The sequence below is a fragment of the Ailuropoda melanoleuca genome, chromosome 9 (genome assembly GCF_002007445.2).
Source record: "Ailuropoda melanoleuca isolate Jingjing chromosome 9, ASM200744v2, whole genome shotgun sequence".
NCBI classification, from domain to species: Eukaryota; Metazoa; Chordata; class Mammalia; order Carnivora; family Ursidae; genus Ailuropoda; species Ailuropoda melanoleuca.
Window position 1 is genome coordinate 86,432,004 of NC_048226.1, and position 16,031 is coordinate 86,448,034.

Below are 16,031 nucleotides of genomic sequence, written 5' to 3' on the forward strand. Positions count from 1 at the left end.
TGAATGGAGCATATAGCCAGGCTCTCTGAACTTCACTTTTTAGGTTTGTACACCTCTGATCTCTGAGCCATTGATTATTCTCTTTCCTATCACTATAGTAATAAACACTTCTTTCCCTACCTCTTCCACCCTAGTGGAAGCCCCACACATCTGTCAAACCACATCACAAACACCATCTTCCCCAAAACAGAATTTGCCTTCTTCCTTCTATGAATTCCCATAGCACTTTTTTTCTTGGTTAATTACCATAGGTTAGGTTCCCCAGAACCAGACTCTAGAGATTTGCATGAAGGCATTTTTTCCTTTCATAATTAAGACTTTATTGGCTGGAAAATGTGGGATGCTTCTTGAATTCACATGTCATCCTTGTGCAGGAGCCACACTGATCTTCTCCGTATTGTTCCAATTTTAGTATATGCGCTGCCCAAGGCATTTTGTTGGGGAAGCAAGCTGTGCAAAGAAGGGCTGCAAAACTATCTGTACTAGGGCCACCGCCAATCCCTTGGGGAGCTCTGGAGCTGTGAGCAAGAGAGTCGAGGCCTTTATCTCTGTCGTCCACCAGTCATTGGCTGTGAAGACCATGTGCAAGGAACACATAGGGAGTACTGAGCTGTGAACTGTCAGCTGTCAGTACTCCTGGGGAATGAAGACTCTGTCTGAAAAGGATAGAAGGCAGGGATAGAAATGTGAGTGATACACCAGTATCCACTGCATCAACCGAGAAGGAATCTTGCACCCTTTGCTTTGTAGGTCATGGCTTTATCCTCTGGAAATGAGAAAGAAGTATTTCCTAAGTATTTTCTGAATTCCTTGTAGCTGTTAGTACAGGAACAAGAGATGCTGGGCAAATAATTTGCTGAGATAATTTATCTTGTGCTCTGTCACAGAACTTTCGCTTTAAAGATACACTAATGAGGTATGTCCGACACATCCTCTCTCTATTTTGTAGAGGAGAAAAGTGAGGCATAGACTGATAATTGGAGTTGGTCAATAACATAGTTCATTTAAAAGTTTCTTTTTTTTTTTAAGACATTATTTATTTATTTTTGAGAGAGAGTGAGAGCAGGAGCAAGAGAGAACACACACAGAGGGAGAGGGAGAAGCAGACTCCCTGCTGAGCAGACAGCCCGAAGTGGGGCTTGATCCCAGGACCCTGAGATCATGACCTGAGTCAAAAGCAAACACTTAACCAACTGAGCCACCCAGGTACCCCCATTTAAAAGTTTCAACGACAAAACGTAGCTCTCAGGACTCTCAGGCTGATTGTCTTTGGGGAAAAAATGTACTCAATTAACCAAATACAAATAGTAGCTCAAAATAGGGCTACAGTTAGGTCAAGAGTTAATAAACTTGCTCCCTAAACCCCTTCTCAAAAATCCCTGCTTCTGGACCTCCCTGAGGTGCCTCAACTTGATAAGTTATTAGACTTCCTTTTGGCACATATTCACATGCAAAGAGCCAGAGCTTTCAACTGAGATTTAAAACAACTTTGGCTCATTGCCTAGGGCTCATACTGTACAAAGAACAGAAAGCATCCTCCAAGAATCTTTGAAACAATCACTATGAGGAAGATGACCTGAAGTATAATCCCTGAAATCATTTTTCAGGAGACGTGCCACAGTCATAAAAACAGGTGAAGTCATAAAGAAGCCTTTTTTAAGACAACAATGTCCCTTTCCCTCTCCCATCCTTGTTCTTACCCCCACCTCCCCAAAACACTCTATTACCCTCACCCACCCAAAATCATAGCCTTAGCAGAGAAAATCACCTATGATGTAGCCTATTTCTAGGAAAACACTAACCCCAGCCGTGTGCATGAATCTGTTTCTGTTGCACAGATGTGGCCTGGTGCTTAGCAGGATTTCTTTTTCACTGCCGCTGCAAAGAACTCCAGAAGATTGAGGCAAGAGCAGGCCTGCTTCTACTCCCTGCAAAATTAAGTTCTGAACTCGTCACCTTGGCTAGTTCCCTCCTTTTCTTTGGATCCTTGGCATATGGAAAGAAATCTGTACATAGACATCACATATAAGTACTTGTGTCCTGGTTATATATACTGAGTTGTTAGAGCAGTGGTAGTCTTCCATTCAATGTCAAATCAATTGTCCTTCAATGTGGCTTTTTTGGTCATACTCCTGCTCAAGGACCACCAAACACTCCTGATCATAACACCAAATCCTGAGCTAGATCTGCTGATCCTCCACAAACTAATTCCAAGCTGCTCGTTAAGTTCTGCTGCCCACTTCTCCTTGGCACAAGTTCTACATCTCAGCAAAATCATCCTATTGGTTCTTATATTAGAAGCATTTTCCAAGATTTCCAGGAAAGGTCCCCTCAAAACACTCTGGCCACTGACAGGTACTTTACGATTCTCCAAATGCTGGAAATGTGACCATAGAAACCAAAGTTTGTATTCTGTTAATAGAAACTGCCCAATAGATTTCCAGCTCTTGAATCTCAATTTATTAACATGTTTCAGTGATGACAAATTCACCTGCTGGCCTGGAGATGACACTCACAATTGTCACAGAGACCATATTCATAGTTTATATTTTCACATAAACACACACACACACACTTCTTACATTTTCACACTTGCAAGTTTTTTGATGCTTCCCCCCACCCCGGCTGAAAAGCCATTTCTTGATACACTGGTTTTAATCTTAGTGAGGCTTCAATATCCAACTAAGTTGCCATCGTCCTTGAAGACGTCCAGTGACCCACTGCTTAGCCCATAGGGTGGTTCACATCGTTTTATGCCTTGTATTGTTTGTGTTCACATCTCTTCATCTCTCTATTAATTAGTAAGCTGGGCCAAGGGCAGAAACCCGATATCAACCATTCTCCTGTTCCAACCATAACTGGCGCAATACACTGGGACAAAGTCAATGTTCAATGAAGAATCAAAAAAGCATTAGGTGGGGCGCCTGGGTGGCACAGCGGTTGGGCGTCTGCCTTCGGCTCAGGGCGTGATCCCGGCATTACGGGATCGAGCCCCACATCAGGCTTCTCCGCTATGAGCCTGCTTCTTCCTCTCCCACTCCCCCTGCTTGTGTTCCCTCTCTCGCTGGCTGTCTCTATCTCTGTCAAATAAATAAATAAAATCTTTAAAAAAAAAAAAAGCATTAGGTATATCTTCCAATAGTCACTGCAGTATATATAAAACAAATCTGGTAAATACTTCAAAACATTTTTGTTACCTTTTTATTAAAGTTTACCATATGTAAATATATGTAAATATATTACTATACTATATATATTATATATATACACTATATATAATATATATATATACTACTAAGTATTTAAGTTGAAAATTTGTAAAAAGTGGTTGAAGGCATGTTATCATCTCTAGGAATACAGAACATTATTTACACTCGAGAAACAACCACATCCCCCTGCCTCACAGTCAACTCTTAAAAGTAAGCACTATTCTGATATCTATTAGCTTAAAGCACTTTTCATCTCTTTATATGAATGGAATAGTATAGTATGAACAACTGTGTGTCTATTTTTTTTGCTCACTATTATGGTTATAGATTTATCCATTTGATTGTGTCATAGCCTTTATTCATTCTTTTCATTGCTAAATGATATTCCATTGTATGAATTTGTAACAATTTATTAATGATAACGGATATTTGGGCTGTTTCTAGTTTTTGGAAATTATGAATAAAGTTCTCTGAACATTTGTGTATGTGTCTTTTGGTGCAATGTGCACACACTCTGTTACATATTTAGCAAGCATGGAAACAGCCAAGCCACTGTGTATGCATACACTCAACTTTGGTTGATATTACCATACAGTTTTCAAAGTGGTTTTGCCAATTTGAACTACCATCGACATTGTGTGAGAGATCCTGTTGCTTTATTTCTTCACTAGCACTTGACATTGTCAGATATTTAAAATTTTAACCATTCAGATGGGTTTATAGGGCTTAGTATGGTTTTAATTTCCATTTCCCTGATGATAAATAATGCTTTCTGGGCACCTGTGAAATGTCTATTTAAGTCCCTGACATGTGTTTAAATTGTACTGTTGTATTTGTCTTATTAATTCATGATATTTTTAATATATGATTATTTTTTGATACAATTTCTTTGTCAGATCTATGATTACAAATCTCCTCCATGCTGCCATTTGCATGATAGTTCTCTTAATAGTATGTTTTGAAAAATAAATATTATCAATTTTCATTAAATCTAATATATCAATACTTCACTCTATGGTTAGTGATTGTGCATGTGTGCCTGCATGTGTTCTTGTTTAAGAAATCTTTGCCAAACTTAAGATCGTGAAGGTTTTCCTCCATATTTTTTTTAGAAGCTTTGTAACTTCACCTTTCAATTTTAGGTCTCCGGTACATACGAGGTAAATTTTTGTGCATGGTAGGAGAAAGGTGTCAAATTAATTTTTATAGAATATACAACTACTCTCAAGGCATTTATCTAAAAGATCACATCCTCCCCCCCCCCCACTGCACTGCCACAGTACTTTACTATAAATCAATGACAATTTATGCTCGGGTCTAAAACTAGCTATTCTATTATGTTCCATTTGTCTATATCTCTATCTTTGTGCCCAAATAATAACTTTATTTATCTATTTTTTAAATGATTTTTTATTATATTATGTTAGTCACCATACAGTACACCCCCGGATTCCGATGTAAAGTTCGATGATTCATTAGTTGCGTATAACACCCAGTGCACCATGCAATATGTGCCCTACTTACTACCCATCACCGGTCTATCCCAGTCCCCCAACCCCCTCCCCTCTGAGACCCTCAGTTTGTTTCTCATGGTCCATAGTCTCTCATGTTTCATTCCCCCTTCTGATTACCCCCCCTTTCTTTATCCCTTTCTTCCCCTACCGATCATCCTAGTTCTTATGTTCCGTAGATGAGAGAAATCATATGATAATTGTCTTTCTCTGCCTGACTTATTTCACTTGGCTTTATCTCCTCCAGTGCCATCCATGTTGCAGCAAATGTTGAGAATTTGTTCTTTCTGATAGCTAAGTAATATTCCATTGTATATATGGACCACAGCTTCTTAATCCAGTCATCTGTTGAAGGGCATCTCGGCTCCTTCCACGATTTGGCTATTGTGGACAATGCAGCTATGAACATTGGGGTGCATATGGCCCTTCTCTTTACTACGTCTGTATCTTTGGGGTAAACACCCAGTAGTGCAATGGCTGGGTCATAGGGTAGTTCAATTTTTAACTTTTTAAGGGACCTCCACACTGTTTTCCAGAGTGGCTGTACCAACTTGCATTCCCACCAACAATGTAGGAGGGATCCCCTTTCTCCACATCCTCTCCAACAATTGTTGTTTCTTGCCTTGTCTATCTTTGCCATTCTAACTGGCGTAAGGTGGTATCTCAGTGTGGTTTTGATTTGAATTTCCCTGATGGCTAATGATTTTGAACATTTTTTCATGTGTCTGTTAGCCATTTGTATGTCTTCATTGGAAAAGTGTCTGTTCATATCTTCTGCCCATTTATTGATTTGTTTATTTGTTTCTCGTGTACTGAGTTTGAGAAGTTCTTTGTCGATCTTGGATACCAGTCCTTTATCTGTAGTGTCCTTTGCAAATATATTCTCCCATTCCGTGGGCTGTCTCTTAGTTTTTTTGACTCTTTCCTTGGCTGTGCAGAAGCTTTTTATCTTGATGCAGTCCCATAAGTTCATTTTATCTTTTGTTTCTCTTGCCTTTGGAGATGTGTCATGAAAAAGGTTGCTTTGGCTGAATAATAGCTTTAAATTACTATTTTATTATTGATTTATTTTTAAATCTGTTAGTTCATGAGTTGTTCAACATTGTTCATCTTTTAGATTATCATTGATACTTTTAGTTGTTTGGATTTCTATACGTATTTTAGAATTTAGCTTGCCAGTTTCCACAAAAAATTGCCATATGTGATATATAATTAGAGTTTTATTGATTCTATATGTCAGTTAGGAAGAACTGACATCTTTAAAATATTAAATCCTCAAACATATGAATGACTTTTGCTAAGTTTTTTCTGAGACATTTGATATTTTTGGTGCTATCATAAATGAAATGTTTTCTAATGTTCAATTTGACTTGTTTATTGCTAATAATTCAAAGTAATAATTGAATTTTACATGTCACTTCACATCCAACAATGCTATTTTCAGTTATTACATGTACTTTATCTATAGAATTATTTTGCATGTTTAGTACACACAGTGACGTTGTGCTTGAATAATGACAGTTATATTTCTTTTTAACTCTTATACCTCTCATTTAATCTTCTTGCTCTGCTGTATTTGAAATGCTATAAAAATACTGACAGATGTTATATCATTGGATATCCATTTCTCTTACCAGACTTCAATATGTATCTTTAATATTTGATAATCAAATAAGATTTAGAGGTTTCTGTGGGTAGTTATATTTTATCAGATAATTAAGGAAAATTCTTTCTATGTCTATTTCATCATGGATTAATCGGTGATGAATTTTATTAAAAACTTTTTATGTATCTTTTGAGGTTTTCATATGGTTTTTATCTTTTATTCTGTTATATTGTGATTTATTTTCAAATCTTAACCCAACATTTCATTCCTGAAATAAACTCAGTGTGATTATAATAAAGTATTATTTTTCTATATATCTGGATTCAATTTTCTAATATGTTCTTTAGATTTTCTTGTGTGTGTGTTCATGAGAGATGTTGGCCTATACTTGCTTTCTCTTTTTTGCGTGGTTTTTGTCAAGTTTTGTGTTAAGGTCATGCTGGACCCATAAAATAGGTTTGCAAATGTTTCTTATTTTTCTGTTCTCTGGAAGAGTTTGCTTAAGATTGTTTTCTTTCCTTTAAATGTTTAGGAGAATTCACCAATGAAGACATTTGATCCTTTAGATTTATTTGTGGAAATGTTTTCAATTAAGAATTTGACAATTTCGTGCATATTTTCTATTTCTCCCTATGTTTGCTTCAAGTAAGTTGAGTTTTCATTTAAATGGTCAAATGTTTTATAATGAAATTCTCCCAATATCTTCTTATTTTGTTAATCTGTGATATACATAGTGACATGTTCTCTTTCATTTTTAAAATATATAAACTTTATATTTACAGCAGTTTTAGGTTTACAACAAAATTGAGCAGAAAGGACATGGAGTTCCATATACCTCTTGTTCCCACATGTATATGACCTCTTCCACCAATGTCTTGTGCCAGAGCAGTACAATTGTTACAGTCTGTGAATTTACATGGAATATCATTATTATTCAAAACACGTAAATTACCTGAGGGGTCATCCTAGGTAATATACATTCTATGGGTTACCACAGATCTACAATGACATGTATCTACCACTGTAGTATGATGCAAAATAGCCTCACTGCCCTAAAAGTCCTCTGTACTCTACTCATCCCTCTCTCCGCTCAACTCTTGACAACCACTGATCTTGTTTTTTGGTTTTTTAATTTTTTATTTAAATTTCATTTAGTTCACACATACTGTATTACTAGTTTCAGGGATAGAATTTAGTGATTCATCAGTTGCATATAATCCCCAGTGCTCATGACATCTAGTGCCCTCCTTAATGCCCATCACCCAGTTACTCCATCCCGCCATAAAAACAGAGAGGGAGGCAAACCATAAGAGACTCTTAACTATAGGAAACAAACTGAGGGTTGCTGGAGGGGAGGTGGGTGTTTGTTTTTGACAACCACTCTTCTTTCTTACTGTTTCTGTAATATTGCCTTTTCCAGAATGTCATATGGTTGGAATCATACAGTATGTAGCCTTTTCAAATTGACTTCTTTTACTTAGGAGTAGGCATTTACGTTTCCTGCATGTGATTTCATGACTTGATAGCTCATTTCTTTTTAGCCCTGAACAAAACTGCACAATCTAGTGTTCATTTATCTATTCACCTACTGATGAAGGACTAAGGACTTCTTGGTTGCTTCCAAATCCTGGTAATTATAAATACAGCTGCTATAAACATCTGTGTGCAGGTTTTTGTGTGGACATGTTTTCAATTCAGGTGGGGATAAATAGCAGGGAATGTGATTGCTGGATTGTATGGTAAGAGCTTATTGAGTTTCATTGGCAACTGTCAAACTATTTCCCAAAGTGGCTGTACCATTTTTAATTCCTACTAGCAATGATGTTCTACACCTTTAACTGCATTTAGTGTTGCTAGGATTCTGGATTTCAGCCACTCTAATAGGTATGTAGCAGTGTTTCATTGTTGCTTGAACTTGCAGTTCCCTGATAACATGTATCTTTTCGTATGCATATTTACCACCTGGGTATCTTTTTTAATGAGGTTTCCATTAAAGTCTTTGGCCCATTTTTAAATCAGGTTGTTTGTTTTCTTATTGTGGAGCTTTAAGAGTTCTTTGTAAGTTTTTAAGTAACAGTCCTTTATCAGATACATCTTCTGTAAATGTTTTCTTTCAGTCTGTGGCTTTTCTCCTTGCTCTGTTGACAACATCTTTTTATACAGCAGAAGTTTTAAAATTTTAATTAAGTCAAGCTAATCATTTTTTTCCATTCATCATTTTATTGAATAAGACCAAGAGCAATCCAATTCACAGCTTGAGTAATTGTTTCTTCAAGAAATGACTTTCCTTTTTTCCTTCAATTAATATATTGCTACTTGATGCCAACTTATTTTCTGGACACTTAGTACTAAAGGCACAACAATGAATAAATACAACTTCTACTATCAAATAATTAAATACATAATTGTGGTGAAGTGAGGAGAGATAGGCATGTAACTAACTAATCAACTAAAATCATAAAATAAGGTAGACCAAAAAAAGTAGCATAACCATCTAAAATCTTCAGGGAATAGAGAAATGATTATTATAATTATAATCAAAATCATCACTGTCATCTTCGTGCCCTTTATACTTTTATTACATTTTTCAATGATGTTTATGGAAGAATTAGCATGTTCTGGCCCCCTGCTAAGTGATGGTATGTGTATGAAGACTCTCATATGGCTTCTAAGTTAATAGGTGCGTTATTAGAACTTTTGGTATACAACATGTAGGATGTGTAAATAGTGCTACGTAAAAAACAAACCTGGAGAAAACTTAATCTTTACAGATCTCTGTGAACTACACTTCAACTGTGTTCTACAAGATTCAAAGGGCTGGGGAAGGAAGGGTAGCTTTAGGTACTCTTGACAGAGGGAAGAACATCACATTTTGCATTTTGTAATGTATTTTTCACTTTACTTTCTTTACTTTTTTTTCGTTTGGCTTACTTTCAAAAATACAGCCTCTGAGATCAATCCGGAAGAGATACCATCATTTCCTGACAGGTGAAGAAATAAAGAATTGAGTATCAGAAACAGTAAATGACATAACCAAGTTTCCATGACAAGTCAGTCGGCAGAGGAGGTACTTGACCTTGTTTGTATTTGGGACTATTGCCAGAACCTCAAAGGCAGGGAAAGAGGCTTTTGTGATGGTCATGAAAAGTAAGAACTAAGTATCTAAAGGTACTGAAACCCTGTAAGCAAATCTGAAATTAACAGCGATGAGAACAATTAGCTCCCTATTCGTGGGGGACGCATGCCAAGGCCCACAGTGGGTGCCTGAAACCATGGATGGAACCAAACCCTACACAGACTGTTTTTTTCCTATACATACATACCTACGATGATGTTTAATTTATGAATTAGGCACAGTAAGAGATTAACAATGATAACTCATAATAAAAATAGAACAATTATGACAATATACTGTAATAAAAGTTATGTGAAGGGGGACTCTCTCTGAAAACATCTTGTTGCCTGGTACTCACCCTCCTTCTTGCGATGATGTGAGATGATAAAATGCCCACATTATGAGATGAAGTGAGGGGGATGCCATAGGCACTGTGACATAGTGTTAGGCTACTATTGACCTTCTGATGATAGGTCAAATGGAGGACCATCTGCTTCTAAACCAGGGTTGACTAAAGGTCACTGAAACCACAGATAAGGGGGGGTGCTGTAAATAAAATGATGAGGGTAATATCAGAGGGTATGATGTGATATCAGAAAACTTGGTTTTGATGGAGTCTGTCATTTGGGGGTTTAGGACGTTAGGCAAGATCACTACACTCCCTACTCCTCAGTTTCCTCCTTTGTGGAACAGTGACAATTACCACAACCAGCACCACCAACAAAAACAAAAAAACCATGGATCGTTCTGAGGATAAAGTGAAATAACATACATAACAACACTTCAAAATTATGAAACGTGTCATTCAATCCTGAGCTAATTTTATAATAATTATCATGTCTCTCAGGCTTGCCCAGATTTTCATACTTTTAAAAAGAGTTATTTCTTCTTTCCATAAAATAGATGCCTACATATTATGAGAAGTTTGGTTTTATGTATCACTTTATGTCTCTTTGTTTATTCTCAGTATTGAGTGAGTACATGTGTCCATGGGTCACAGACTGCTAGGGTAATGAATCTGGTGCCTGAAGAATTATGATTTCAGGTGGGGAGCATGAAGCAAATGTATGGACATAAGTCTATGTTCCCCCAAACATCCTAGGTCATAAATATTGTGGTGCTGAAAAGTTAGCAGAGAAATTACATACAGTCTGCACCAAATTATAGTGCAAAAATCATTTCTCTCTAGAATTACTGGAAGTTTGCAATAGAATGAGCTACAATATTCTACTGCTATTACACCATTAAAAAGTAATAGTAATAATTCTAATGCTCATATAATGAATTTGCATGAACTCATTTTCTTAGAATTAGTCCTGTTGACAAAGTACATTAAAATAATACTCAGTAAGAGCTTCAGTAAATGGAAACCTAAATTAATAAAATATTTTCTTCATATTTTCTCTTTTATGGAGTAGAAGAAGTAGGAAGGAAAGAAAAAAAAGAAGAGGGAGACCAAAAAATGGGGAAAGAAGGAAGAAAGAAAATATTACCTTTTATGGAAGGTCCATGATGATAATCGGAGAATGGATGGGCTCAAAGGTTTGGCATGTCTGAAGCAATGGTATGAACTGCAAGTACATCCCTTTGATTCATTCAATAGCTGTTGACATAAGAATGATAATTTATAGGAACCATTAGAGAATCTCAGGATTGTACAGAAAGAAGGATGATGCCATGGTTGGGCACACACATTATAAAAAGTACCTCCTACATTAGATCATTTAAACCTCATAACTACCCATTATAAAAGTTATTATTAAACCCATTGTGCAGATGAAGAAATGGGACTCTAGGAGATTAAATTGTTTGTCCAAGGTATGAAAAGGAAAGATTCGAATGCACCCAGTTCTCCTTGAATTTAAGCCCTTGCTTGTTTGTTGATACCATACTGAACTAACAAAGGAAAACACATAAAACACATGAAGTTAAAATGGAAAGGAGTTTGTGTTTTTTCACCTGAAGTGTAATATGAAGCCATTGGAGGACTTCAAATAAAAGAGTGAACTGCATCAATTACTAATATTAGCCATAATGGAACTCAAGATTAGGTCTTCCATTTTACAGAACATAGTTATTAATATGTGTAATGTAGCTAAATGAACTGAAAGGAGAAGATGAGAGACATGATATATGTTATAAAATAACCACCTCTTTTTTCTGTTTGCAGAATTGATTACAGAGGGCATGAGCAAAAGCAGGAAGATTACTTAGGAGGTCACTGGCAAATAGAAGGTGATGATGGCTTAAACTGAATTATTGTCAGTGTAGCTGAGAAAAGTCAATCCCTTTGGGATATGGAATGAGAGAGCTTGATAACAGATTTTAAAAAGTACAATAGGTGGGCGAATCTGGATGTTCTTTGCAAAAAGATAAAACAAAATCTGGTGCTCCTATTCCGAATTATTTTCTTTCAAAAACATGGGCCTGTTTTTCCTATTAGGACCTACCTAGCATTTTTTCTATTCATTTTATACATTGTCCTTAAGATTCTACCACTGAGCTAGCATTAAAAAGCAAACACACACATACAGACACACACACACATTTTGGAGCATATCAGAATGCAGAACATATAACACAAAGTCTTTCTGAAATATATGTTAGAGAAAAATATCAGCAAAATGACAAATGAATTCAAGGGAAAGAAAAATGAAAGACTTAAGATGAGCTCATCAGCAAATAAATTATTACTTACTACTTATGTTGCATATATAATGTCAAAAAACAAATAGATCTCTCTAAATTAAATTCCAAGGTAATCTTTAAGTGGATGTAGCAGTGACAGAGGGGTTTGAAATCATGTCATTTTTTTGTCTTATTAGTAAATAAGATACAATTGAAAAATGTAAGTTGAAATGTTTGTTACTTCTTTAGGGGTAATCACTAAAGAAAGCAAACAAGAGTATACATTTTGTGTAATTACAGGAAAATAGAATAAAGAAAAACTTTACTGATCCAAACAAGACAAAAAATACAATATCATACTAAAAAAATGCTAAGAAGAATGTCAAATAAAAACCATTAAATAACACAGCAGGAATAATTTCAACTATATCAATAATCGTATTAAATGTGAATGGATTAAATTCATTTTGTAAAAATAAGATAATAGCCTGTTAGTTAAAGAAACAATATTCAACTCTATTCTATACACAGGAGATAGAGCTAGAGCTCTTTGAAGTCCCCACCATTATCTGTGTTTTTACCATCATTTTCACATTTCCTATCCCCAGTACATACTGAAACACAGGCCTCTGAGTAAGTCACCTGTGAGCTCACCAAGCAAACAATGTCTCAGGTTACATGCTTAGCTTTCTACTTTTAAGTAACATCTTATTTCTGGTTTCTAGAAATTTTGTTTCTTATAAACACAACAATGTATCTTATGTTTTGTTGCTTCCCATCATACAGTTTCTTGCTTTTAGCAGGAGTTACCTTAGTCTTTCTTGTCTGAATCATATACTCCCCACTTTATGATATTTATAAAAAAAGATGATGAGGAGTCTGGACACTCTGCTCAAGTCATACATTTTACCTCAGACAAGTCAGTTACCATCTCAGGGACCCAAGTATGTACATTTGGAAGGAGGAAAACGATTCTTGTCCTTTTACTCACAGGGTTGCTGTTAATATCAAATGATAAAACATATGTAAAAGTACTGTGGACAGAACAAGAGGACTGCTAGAACTCTGATTATTTGGTATTTAAAACCTATTGGAAATCATTATTTCTTCCAATATAGTACAGTAGTTAAGAGTGTGAACTCTAGATCTTGGGTTCAGAGTCACCCTAAAATTTACAAGACACGTCACCCTGAACTGCGCTGGAAGATCTCTGAGGTTCTTTCCAGCCACCGTATTTTATAATTTTTTGGAGTTCATAAGGGACTCATAAGCTGATGTCCTTCCCCACACTGGTACATCTTGACCTGTCTTTAACATTACCAGTATGCTCTGACACTTCTTCCAAATAGACATAATCAGAACTAGTGTAGAAGAAAGAAGAGCTATGGCATAAGATTTTCTTATACTTTGGGGGCGCCTGAGTGGTACAGTCGTTAAGCGTCTGCCTTCGGCTCAGGGCATGATCCCAGCGTTCTGGGATCGAGCCCCACATCAGGCTCCTCTGCTGGGAGCCTTCTTCTTCCTCTCCCACTCCCCCTGCTTGTGTTCCCTCTCTCACTGGCTGTCTCTCTCTGTCAAATAAATAAATAAAATCTTTAAAAAAAAAAAAAAGATTTTCTTATGCTTTGCAAGAAAAAGTCCATGACTCAAGGCACATCCTATTTGAATACAGAAAACTGAAAAACCTCTTTTTCTCTACCAGCTTCTGCCTTGAAGATGTCTACAAATATTTTGCCAATAAGTATGGGAATCTGTCCATCTGTGTGGCTGAAATTGTGGGCAGGGTCACCAAAGAGTGAGCATGCAGGGCAGGAACACATGAAAACATTTCTCAGAAAAAAACAGCATTTCTCCCTTTTCGGTTGAGACAATGTTTTGTTTCTGTTTAGGAATCATAGAAACTGCAAATGAACACTCTGTATTGGGTCATCTAATCTGCCCTCCAGGGAGGGGACAGGCTGCTACAGTTCATTCAATTCCCTTCCAGTTTCACGTGGAGACTCCAATGGGGGTTTTCACCATACGCTCTGGCCAAGGCTCTGTGCTCCAAGTCAGTATCACAGGAGTGTTGCCGTGACATTGGAAAGAACAGTGAAAAGAACCTCCAACAAAAACATTTGTTGTGGGGGACGATTAAAAGAGGTTAACTCTGTACATAAATGTGGAAATTGAACACGTGTAAGGGGAACTACATCTCTCGATGTTGAAACAAGTAGGGTTTCATAATTTTCATTAACAAAAAATAAAAAAGTAATCATTCTTCCATTCCTAAATGCAAGTGCACTATCTTGCATTTGTCAAAGACTGTGAGATTAATGAGTGTTTTAAATTTCTTGATTTTTATAAAAAATTGGGGGTTTTAAAAAACATAAATAGTATCCTAAACACTTTAAGCTTGCAAGATATTCATAGCCATGTGTATGCTCTAAAAGGGTACATAGACCCATATTTTGAGTTTTGTGGAATGTTTACTATGTGCCAAGCCATTATGTTAAATATTTTACATAAATTTTCTCTGTTACTTCTCATAAAACGCTGTGATGCATTTTATCCCTTTTGCAGATAAATAACAAACAATCAAAAACTGAGCTTTACAAAAGGCTAACCAGCCTGCTTGATTTCGTAACTGTGTGTGGCAGAGCGGAGCTTTGAGGTCATACTGGTCGGTCAGATTCCAAAGCTCTGAACCACCATCTTTTATTTTGCATCCCCACCACACCCAACAATACATTTAACAATTATCAGGTGTTCAACAAATTTTTTGAAAGATTGTATTTATTTACTTGAGAAAGAAAGAGAGCATGAGTGTGAGCAAGGGGAGGAGCAGAGGGAGGAGACAGAGAACCTTAAGCCAACTCGCCACTGAGCCCAGAGCCGACATGGGGCTCAATCCCATGACCCCAAAATCATGACCTGAGCTGAAACTAAGAGTCTGACGTCTAATTGACTGAGCCACCAGGTACCCCTAAAGAATTTTTTTAATAGACTATCCCTTTAGATAAAGAAGAGCAGGGGTTTACTCTTGGATTTCATGAGCATAGGGAACTTGTTTCTGTCCAGAAATATATGAAGACTGTATATTGCACGTTCTAGAACATGACTGACTTGATCTACACACCTGCTCTGTTGACCCTTGGCATGCTATATAACACTTTTCTGTCTGCTTCAGTTTTCCCACGTCAAAAATGAGGGATTTTACTTTCATTCACAAGGTTTTTGTGAGGGTTTAAATGAGTGGATATAGAAAGGTAGATAACATTGTGTCCAGCATAAAATTAAATAATAACTCTCATATTGCATTATTATGTGTTTATGATTATACTAATATCTTCACTGAAGTTTTCATTGTTCAATATGTTTATTATTTACAGTGTACTAGATTTATGTATTTTTTTTATTATTAATGATCACTGTCATTATATAGGGTCATTTGATCTGAAATCTCTCCATTATCTACCTTCTGATCCTAAATCTCTTTAGTTTTATATGATCTGTTAATTGAATGGAAATACCTCTGAAAGGAATACTAATTTAGTCCTTATTGGCAAACTGTGTCCTTCTATCCGGTCTGGAGAAGGATCTGAATAGATGAGTCTAGCAGCACACATGGTCAGCCCACAGAACATGCAACAGGAAACAGCAGCTACACTTGGCGTGACAGGTGTCCAGGACAAACAGGCCCTCCTCATAGTTTAGTCTGTGCACTCCCTGGAGGGGCTGATATTTAACATGTGGGACAGTTTGTCGTTTCAGAAGTGAAAACCTAACTTTCATTCATCCTCTCCGAATGTGAGATGTTTTGGATTTTTTAACTTCTAAGGTCAGACAGTTATTTAAGTAAATCAGCTAACATGAAAATGCTTTTGCAGTTGGAATTCTATAATTAAATATTGTATATACTTTTCAATATTATTTGAAAGATTTTAAAGCAATTTTTATTAAAAATAAAACTATATTTAATA

General features: G+C 36.4%; 1 long non-coding RNA gene and 1 other non-coding gene across 2 annotated transcripts in view; both read right to left on the reverse strand.

The window, feature by feature from the left end:
• Nucleotides 1-329: 329 nt before the first annotated feature.
• LOC117803928 lies at nucleotides 330-433 on the reverse strand. The gene has a single exon (XR_004628043.1). It is a non-coding gene; the product is annotated as a U6 spliceosomal RNA (small nuclear RNA).
• Nucleotides 434-445: 12 nt separating this feature from the next.
• Nucleotides 446-16,031, reverse strand: part of LOC117803828 — a 117,522-nt gene continuing 101,936 nt past the window's right edge. Inside the window, exons 2-3 of the long non-coding RNA XR_004627939.1 lie at nucleotides 10,935-11,044; nucleotides 446-656 (exon numbers count right to left, since the gene is read on the reverse strand). This is a non-coding gene — a long non-coding RNA (uncharacterized LOC117803828). The remainder of the gene's footprint in view (nucleotides 657-10,934; nucleotides 11,045-16,031) is intronic.